Source organism: Heptranchias perlo, unplaced genomic scaffold (assembly GCF_035084215.1).
Source record: "Heptranchias perlo isolate sHepPer1 unplaced genomic scaffold, sHepPer1.hap1 HAP1_SCAFFOLD_56, whole genome shotgun sequence".
NCBI lineage: Eukaryota > Metazoa > Chordata > Chondrichthyes > Hexanchiformes > Hexanchidae > Heptranchias > Heptranchias perlo.
The window spans coordinates 4,596,127-4,605,911 of NW_027139581.1; positions in this window are offsets into that span (position 1 = coordinate 4,596,127).

Below are 9,785 nucleotides of genomic sequence, written 5' to 3' on the forward strand. Positions count from 1 at the left end.
GGCTTCAAACAAATGGATCAATTCAGGACAGAGAGGGGGGAGTAATGGGTGAATAACACAGTGTAGTTAATAAATAAAAATAAAAAGAACACAATGTCGTGAGTGCAAACAGGTGGGAAAACATTCATCAGTCTTTTTGAAGGGACAGTAACATGCATCAGGCTTTTTAAAAAGACGGTAACATTCATCAGGATTTTTAAAGGGACAGTAACATGCAACAGGCTTTTTAAAAAGTCGGTAACATTCATCAGGCTTTTTAAAGGGACAGTAACATGCATCAGGCTTTTTAAAAAGACGGTAACATTCATAAGGCTTTTTAAAGGGACAGTGACAGTCAACTGGCTTTTTAAAAGCACGGTAATGTTTCTCATGGCTTTTTAAAAGGGGCAGTAACGTTCATCCTGCTTTTTAAAGAGACAGTACGCTGAATACAAAACACATCTGTAAACCAGAATGAAAGAGACAGGATCATCCCCCTATCCTTCTTTATTCCAATGATCTTCCCTCCATCATAAGGTCAGAAGTGGGGATGTTCGCTGATGATTGCACAGTGTTCAGTTCCATTCGCAACCCCTCAGATAAATGAAGCAATCCGAGCCCGCATGCAGCAAGACCTGGGCAATATCCAGGTTTGGGTTGATAAGGGGCAAGTCATATTCGCGCCAGACATGTGCCAGACAATGACAATCTCGAACAAGAGAGAGTCTAACCACCTCCCCTTCACATTCAACGGCATTACCATCGCCGAATCCCCCACCATCAACATCCTGGGGGAAACCATTGACCAGAAACTTAACTGGACCAGCCACATAAATACTAACAACCAGCCCGAACCACGAACCCCAATCCTCAATCCTGACCATCAGCCAGAATCACTAACCCCAATCCTCAATCCTGACCACAAGTTAGAGTGATGGAGCACGGAGTAGCAGCTATCGATGGAGTCTGGTTTCGACAGAGTCTGTAATTGGGAATTTGGTGAGTGAGGGGATTCAGTGCAATAAGGGGTGAGGTGCATTTGATTAGTCAGCGGAGAGGGGCGTACCGAGAGCGGAGAGGAGCGTACCGACAGCGGAGAGGAGCGGACCGAGGGTGGAGAGGAGCGGACCGAGAGCGAAGGGAGCAGACCGAGAGCAGAGAGGGGCGGACCGAGAGCAGAGAGGAGCGTGCCGAGCGCAGAGAGGAGCGTGCCGAGAGGGGAGAGGAGCGGACCGAGAGCGGACCGAGAGGGGAGAGGAGCGGACCGAGAGCGGAGTGGAGCGGACCGAGAACGGAGAGAAGCGGACCGAGAGGGGAGAGGAGCGGACCGAGAGCGGAGAGGAGCGGACCCAGAGCGGAGAGGAGCGGACCGAGAGCGGAGAGGAGCGGACCGATAGCGGGGAGGAGCGGACCGAGAGCTGGGAGGAGCGGATCGAGAGCCGAGAGGAGCGGACCGAGAGCGGAGAGGAGCGGACCGAGAGCGGAGAGGAGCGGACCAAAAGCGGAGAGGGGCGGACCGAGAGCGGAGATGATAGCGGAGCGGAGCGGACCAAGAGCGAGTCACAGCAACAACAAAACCAAACTGCAGTGTGATGTCCCAGGTAAGACAGGTCGGTGGTTGGTGGTGACTATCTCTTCTGTTTTCTTCCTTCGTAGGACTGTGGGCTCAGGAACTTACAGCATAAAACTGCATTTAAAAAAAATAAACTTAATTTAATAAATTAAACAAGGCCAGTACTTGGTTCAACCTAAAAATAATTTGATAGGCAGTGTAGTAATCAATTAAATAAATAAAATAGTTATGACAGGGCAGGAGATGTGTTGCAGCTGCAATATGTTGGAGCTACTGGACAGTTTTGTCCAGGGCGACTGCATCTGCGGTAAGTATCTGCAGCTCGAGGATCTTCGGCTCCGAGTTGAGGAGCTGGAGTCTGAGATGCAGACATTGCGATGCATCAGGGATGGAGAACGTTACCTGGACACTTTGATCCAGGAGGCAGTCACGCCCCTTAGTCTTAATACTGTAGAATTGGCACGTGGTCAGGGACAGGTGGGTGTGACTGCGAGTGAGCCGGGTACGGGGATCCAGGAGGTAGCATTGCAGGAGCCTCAGCCTCTGCTTGTCCAGTAGATACGAGGTTCTTGCAGGACGAGTGCAGGGACTGGAGGGAGGATGAGCAAACTGGCCACGGCACCGTGGTTCAGGGGACAATTCAAGTGAAGGAGTAAAATGGAATGTGGTTGTCGTAGGCGACAGTATAGTTAGAGGGATAGACACTGTTCTCTGCAGCCAAGAGCGAGAGTCCCGAAGGCTGTGTTGCCTACCCGGTGCCAGGGTTAAGGACATCTCCTCAGGGCTGGAGAGAAACTTGGAGTGGGAGGGGGCGGATCCAGTTGTCGTGGTCCACGTCGGTACCAACGACATAGGTAGGACTAAGAAAGAGGTTCTGCTGAGGGAATTTGAGCAGCGAGGGACCAAATTAAAAAGCAGAACCATAGAGGTGATAATCTCCGGTTTATGACCTGAGCCACGAGCAAATTGGCACAGGGTAAATCAGATCAGAGAGATGAATGCGTGGCTCAATGATTGATGTGGGAGAACTCACTGGAACTCACTGTCTGAAAGGGTTGTGGAGGCAGGAACCCTCACAACATTCAAGAAGCATTTGGATGAGCACTTGAAATGCCATAGCATACAAGGCTACGAAACAAATGCTGGAATATGGGATTAGAGTAGACAGGGCTGATGGCCGGCGCGGACACGATGGGCCGAAGGGCCTCTATCCGTGCTGTATAACTCTATGACTCTATGACTCTAAGTGGGTTTCGATTCATGGGGCACTGTCACCAGTACTGGGGAAAGAGGGAGCTGTTCCGTTGGGATGGTCTTCACCTGAACCATGCTGGGACCAGTGTTCTGGCAAACCGAATAATTAGGGCGGTTGAAGGGATTCGCAAAATTTTGCATGTTCCCCCCACCCCGAAGATTTATTGGAGTTATTAAAGAAACCCTGGTGTGACTGTTTTAAAAAATCCAAGGTCTCTCAAAATGGCTGCAGTCAGACACATGGCCGAGAACCGGCAGATTTGAAATTGCATTCTCAACAACTCGGCAGGCTTCGTGTTTCAGACAGGTTTCTTTAAACAATGCAGCTGCATTCTAGCCCTGAGGCAAGCTATCAACATGGCCGGCCAACACATCAAAATTCGAGCATGACGTGATTGCAGGACAAAAGGTGAACCATCAAGGTACATTCGGAACAATGGTAAAGCAGTTATGGAACTCAGAAATACAGGAATTGGCCATTAATGTAAATGGGCCAGAGATGGTGTCCTTTGTCTTACGTTTCGTGCTTAAATCAAACAATGAAGGAAGCTGATGAGGTATGAAAAAAAACCTGTTGCCAAGAGGGTATAACTGGGGCTGCCCAGTATCTCTCTCTTTCTCTTTCTCTTCGTCTCCTGGCTCGGGGTCCTGCTGTCTGCTAGCAACTAAGAAGGAAGGCCATTCAGTAAACCTCGCAATTACATGTCGACGGCAACAGCAGAGCATCAGAGGCCAGGCCTTTTCATCTGTTTTCACCAGTGAGCATTAATTTTCTGGCCGCCACAAGACAACCTAGCATAAGTATAAGGGTGGGGGTTAAAGGGGATATTGCTAAACTTGTGATTTTAGAATTTTCCCTCGATGTGTCCGTTTCTTCCAACCCGTTTAACGTAAAACTGTATTACATCCATTGCAATTTCTTTTCATCTTCTGTATTATACTATTTACTTTGTAGTTTTAGTTTTCTTATTAATAAACATTGGTTTTCCTTGTACCAATCCACTGGTCTGTTTGTCTGTCTTTGTTACCACTCGATAAGTCCTCAGCTCAGAATCAGGAAGTGTAAGCGATTCGCAACCGCACTGCGGGCAGGGCAGCTCAGGGAAACATAACTGGCTGACCTATTATAAGCCCGAGAAACAGTAAAAAAGAAACCCCTTACACGGTAGAGAAGGCTTTAAGCTAAATAGACGGGCGGAGAACGCAGGTGGGGCGAAGTTTAGAATGATAAAGAGAAAAGACAAGGAAGTATTACAGGAAAGTGATGGGGGTAATGATAAACAGAGTGTGTCAGGAAGGGACAGAGCGTACAAACATAAGAGTGCAGCAGCAAATGGGACCGGGGTAGGAAAGAATGGTAAAAAGACAAAATTAAAGGTTCTTTATCTGAATGCGAGCAGCATTCGTAATCAGATCGATGAATTGACGGCACAAATAGAAACAAATGGGTATGATCTCGTGGCCGTTACAGTGACGTGGTTGCAAGGTGACCAAGTTTGGGAGCTCAATATTCAGGGTTATTTAACATTTCGGAAGGATCGGAAAAAAGATAAAGGTGGTGGGGTAGCTCTGTTAATAAAGGATGAAATTGGTATAATAGTGAGAAATGATCTTGGCTCAGAAGATCAAGATGTCGAATCAATTTGGGTGGAGGTAAGAAATAGCAAGGGAAAGAAATCACTGGTGGGAGTAATATATAGGCCCCTAACAGTAGCTACACTGTAGGGCAAAATATAAATCAGAAAAGAAGGGGGGCTTGTAAAAAAAGGTAATGCAATAATCATGAGCGATTTTAACATTCACTTAGATTGGACAAAACATATTGGAAAAAAAATAGCCCTGAGGAGGAGCTCGTAGAGTGTATTATGGACTGTTTCTTAGATCAATACGTCGAGGAACCAACCAGGGAACAGGCCATTTTGGATCTGGTAATGGGTAACGATACAGGATTAATTAATGATCTGAAAGTAAAGGAACCCTTGGGAAGCAGTGATCATAACATGACAGAATTTCACATCCAGTTTGAGAGCGAGGATCTTGGGTCTGAAACTACTGTATTAAACTTAAATAAGGGCAATTACAAAGGAATGAGGGCGGAACTGACTGAAGTCGACTGGGTGAACAGATTAGATGGTATGATGGTGCATAAGCAGTGGCAAACATTGAAAGAGGTATTTTATAACTCGCAACAACATATGTCCCTGTGCGAGGAAAGACTCCACAAAAAGAATGAACCAACCATGGCTAACTAAGGAAGTAAAGGTTGGTATCAGGATGAAAGAAAAAGCATACAACATTGCAAAGATTACTGATAAGCATAAAGACTGGGAAAGATTTAAAAACCAGCAAAGGATGACGAAAATAATAATACAGAGGGAGAAAATAAATGATGAGAATAAACTAGCAAGAAATATAAAAACTGACAGTAAAAGCTTCTGCAAGTAAAAAAAAAGGAAGAGGGCAGCGAAAGTAAACATTGGTTCCTTGGAGGATGAGACTGGGAGAATAATAATGGAAAACAAGGAAATGGCACAGAAATTGAACATTTATTTTGTATCAGTCTTCACAATAGAAGACACTAATAACCGACCAATAATAATAGAAAATCAAGGGGCAAAGGGGAGGGAGGAACCTCAAACAATCACTATCACTGGAGAAAAAGTGCGAGGTAAACGAATGGGTCTAAATGCTGACAAGTCCCCTGGACCTGATGGCTTTCATCCGAGTGTCTGAAAGGAAGTGGATACAGAGATCGTGGATGAATTGTTTGTAATCTTCCAGAATTCACTAGATTCTGGCAAGGTCCCAACGGATTGGAAAACCGCAAACGTAACACCCCTATTCAAGAAGGGAGTGAGACAGAAAGCAGGTAACGACAGACCAGTTAGCCTAACATCTGTTTTTGGGAAAATGCTAGAATCCATTATTAAGGAAGTAGTAGCAGGACATTTGGAGAATCATAATACAGTCAAGGAGAGTCAACACGGTCTTATGAAGGGGAAGTCATGTGTGACAAATTTATTGGAGTTCTTTGAGGAAGTAACGGGCAGAGTAGATAAAGGGGAACCAATGGATGCAGTATATTTGGATTTCCAAAAAGCATTAGATAAGGTGCCACAAAAAAGGTTACTGCACAAGATAAGAGCTCATGGTGTTGGTGGTAATATACTGGCATGGATAGAAGATTGGCTAATTAACAGAAAACAAAGAGTCGGGATAAAAGGGTCATTTTCAAAATGGCAATCTGTAACTTGTGGGGTGCCGCAGGGATCAGTGCTGGGGCCTCAACTATTTACAATATCTATCAATGACTTGGATGAAGGAACAGAGTGTCTTGTGTCCAAATTTGCTGATGATACAAAGATAGGTGGAAAAGCAAGTTGGGATGAGGACACAACGTGTCAGCCAAGGGATATTGACGGGTTAAGTGAATGGGCAAAAATTAGGCAGATTGAATATAAGGTGGGAAAATGTGAATTCATCCACTTTGGGAGGAAAAATAAAAAAAACATAATATTATTTGAATGGAGAAATACGACAAATTGCTGCATACAGAGGGATCTGGGTGTCCTCGTACATTAAACACAATAAGTCAACATACAGGTGCAGCAGGTAATCCGGAAGGCAAATGGAATATTGGCCTTTATTTCTAGTGGGATGGAGTATAAAAGCAGGGAAGTCATTCGACAACCTCACAGGGTGCTGGAGAGACCAGACCTGGGGCACAGCGTACAGTTCTGGTGCCCTTATTTAAGGAAGGACATACCTGCATTTGAGGCAGTTCAGAGAAGGTTCACTAGGTTGATTCCGGGCATGTAAGGGTTGCCTTTTGAGGAAAGATTGAACAGGTTGGGTCCACACTCATTGAAGATTGGAAGAATGAGAGGAGATCTTATTGGAACAGACAAGATTCTGAGGGACTCAATAGGGTCGATGCTGAGAGGATGTTACCCCTCATGGGGGAATCTAAAACTGGGGCGCATCGTCCCAGAATAAGGGTTCGCCCGTTTAAGATGGAAATGAGGAGGAATTTCTTCTCCCAGAGGGTCTTGAATCTTTGGAATTCTTTACCCCAAAAAGCTGTGGAGGCTGAGTCATTGAATACATTCAAGGCTGAGTTAGACAATTTTTTGATCAGCCAGGGAGTCAAAGGATATGGGGAAAGGGCGGGAAAGTGGAGTTAAGGGAAAAATCCGATCACCATGATCTCATTGAATGGCGGAGCAGGCTCGAGGGGCCGAATGGCCTACTCCTGCTCCTGTCTCATATGATCTTATCACCACTTTATGTCCTACACATCACCACTTAATACCCTGTCCATCAACAATTTCTCCCCTGTACATCACCACTTTATACCCGGTACATCATCACTTTATACCCGGTACATCACCACTTTGTACCCTGTACATCACCACATTATACCGGATACATCACCACTTTATACCCTGTACATCACCACTTTATACCATGTACATCACCACTTTATACCGGATACATCACCACTTTATACCCTGTACATCACCACTTTCTCCCCTGTACATCACCACTTTATACCCTGTACATCACCAATTTCTCCCCTGTACATGACCACTTTATACCCGGTACATCACCAATTTCTCCCCTCCACATGACCAATTTATACCCTGTCCATCACCAATTTCTCCCCTGTACATCACCACTTTATACCCTGCACATCACCACTTTATACTCTGTACATCACCTCTTTATACCCTGTATATCACCACTTTATACCCTGTACATCACCACTTTATACCCTGTACATCACCACTTTATACCGTGAACATCACCACTTTATACCCTCTACATCACCACTTTATACCCTCTACATAACCACTTTATACCCTGTCCATCACCAATTTCTCCCCTGTACATCACCACTTTATACCCGGTACATCACCACTTTATACCGAGTCCATCACCACTTTCTCCCCTGTACATCACCACTTTATACCCTGTCCATCACCGCTTTATACCCTCTACATCACCACTTTATACCCTGTACATCACGAATTTATACCCTGTGCATCACCACTTTATACCCTGTATATCACCACTTTATACCCTGTACATCACCACTTTATATCTTGTACATCACCAATTTATACCCTGTACATCACCACTTTATACCGTGTACATCACCACTTTATACTCTGTATATCACCACTTTACACCCTGTACATCACCACTTTATACCCTGTACATCACCACTTTATACCGTGTCCATCACCACTTTCTCCCCTGTACATCACCACTTTATACCCTGTACATCTCCACTTGATACCCTGTCCATCACCACTTAATACCCTGTACATCACCACTTTATACCCTGTACATCACTACTTTATACCCTGTACATCACCACTTTATACCCTGTACATCACGACATTATACTCTGTACATCACCACTTTATACCCTGTACATCAGCACTTTATACCCTGTACATCACCATTTTATACCCGGTACATCACCACTTTATTCCCTGTATATCAACGCATTGTTCAAATAGTTTTCAATTCAGTAGAGATGAAGCAGGAAATCATAAAATCATTCGTCTGTCATCAATTGTGGGGGAGTTGGTGGAATCTGTTATTAGGGACAGAGTGACTGAGCATCTGGAGAAATTGGAGCTGATCAGAGAGAGCAGCATGGATTTGTAAAGGTTAAGTCATGTCGAATGAACCCGTCGTTAAATTTTTTGAGGAGGTCATTAATGTGGTCGGCAATGGCGTGTCTCTGGATGTTATTTATATGGACTTTCAGAAGACGTTCGATAAGGTTCCACATAAGAGTCTGTTAATAAAATCGAGAGTGCATGGGATTGGAGGCAATCTATTGGCTTGGACAGGGAATTGGTTCGGAGTTAGGAGACAGGGAGTAGGTTTAATGAGTCTGTACTCCAATCAGCAGGATGTGACTAGTGGTGTCCCCAGTGAACTGTACTGGGACCGCGGCTTTTCACTGTATTTATAAATGACTTGGATGAAGGAATACACAGCCGTATATCTTAGTTTACTGACGACATCAAGTTCGGTAGCACAATAAATATTGTCGATGGGAGCAGATAGTTGCAAAGGGACATTGATAGATTAAGTGAATGGGCAAAACTGTGACAGATGGAGTTCAAAGGGGGAAAGTGTGAGGTCATCCGCTTTGGTCCCAAGACAGATAGATCAGGGTATTTTCTAAATGGCGAAAATCTGGGAACTGTGGAAGTGCCGCGAGATTTAGGGGTCCAAGTACAGAAATCATTAAATGCTGATGGACAGGTACAAAAACTAATTGAAAAGACGAATGGAACGTTGGGCCTGATCACAAAAGGCTGGAATACAAAAGGGTGGAAGTTATGTTCCAGTTGTACAGAGCTCTGGTCAGACCCCAGCTGGAGACTGCGTTCAGTTCTGGGCACCGCATCTCAGGAAGGATATTTGGCCTCGGAGGGGGTGCAGCGCAGATTCACCAGATTGTTATCGGGGTTAAACGGTTAAATGATGAGGACAGGTTGCATAGACTAGGCTTGTATTCCCTTGAATATAGAAGATTAAGGGGTGATCTAATTGATGTTTAAGATGATTAAAGGATTTGATAGGGGAGATGGAGAGAAACTATTTCTTCTGGTGGGCTAGTCCATGACAAGGGAGCATAATCTTAAAATGAGAGGTTCAGGGGTGATGTCAGGAAGCATTTCTTCACACAAAGGGAGTGGAAATCTGGAACCCTCTCCCCCAAAAGCTGTTGATGCCGGGGTTCAATGGAAAATTACAAAACTGAGATTGATAGATTTTTGTTGGGCGAGGGTATTCAGGGTTACAAAACCAAGGGGGTAAATTGAGTTAAGGTACAGATCAGCCATGATCTAATTGAATGGAGGAATAGGCTCGAGGGGCTGAATGGCCTCCTCCTGTTCCTCTGTTCCTAAAGAGAAGTGAAATGGTAATTAAAAGATGATTCTCTGGTCCT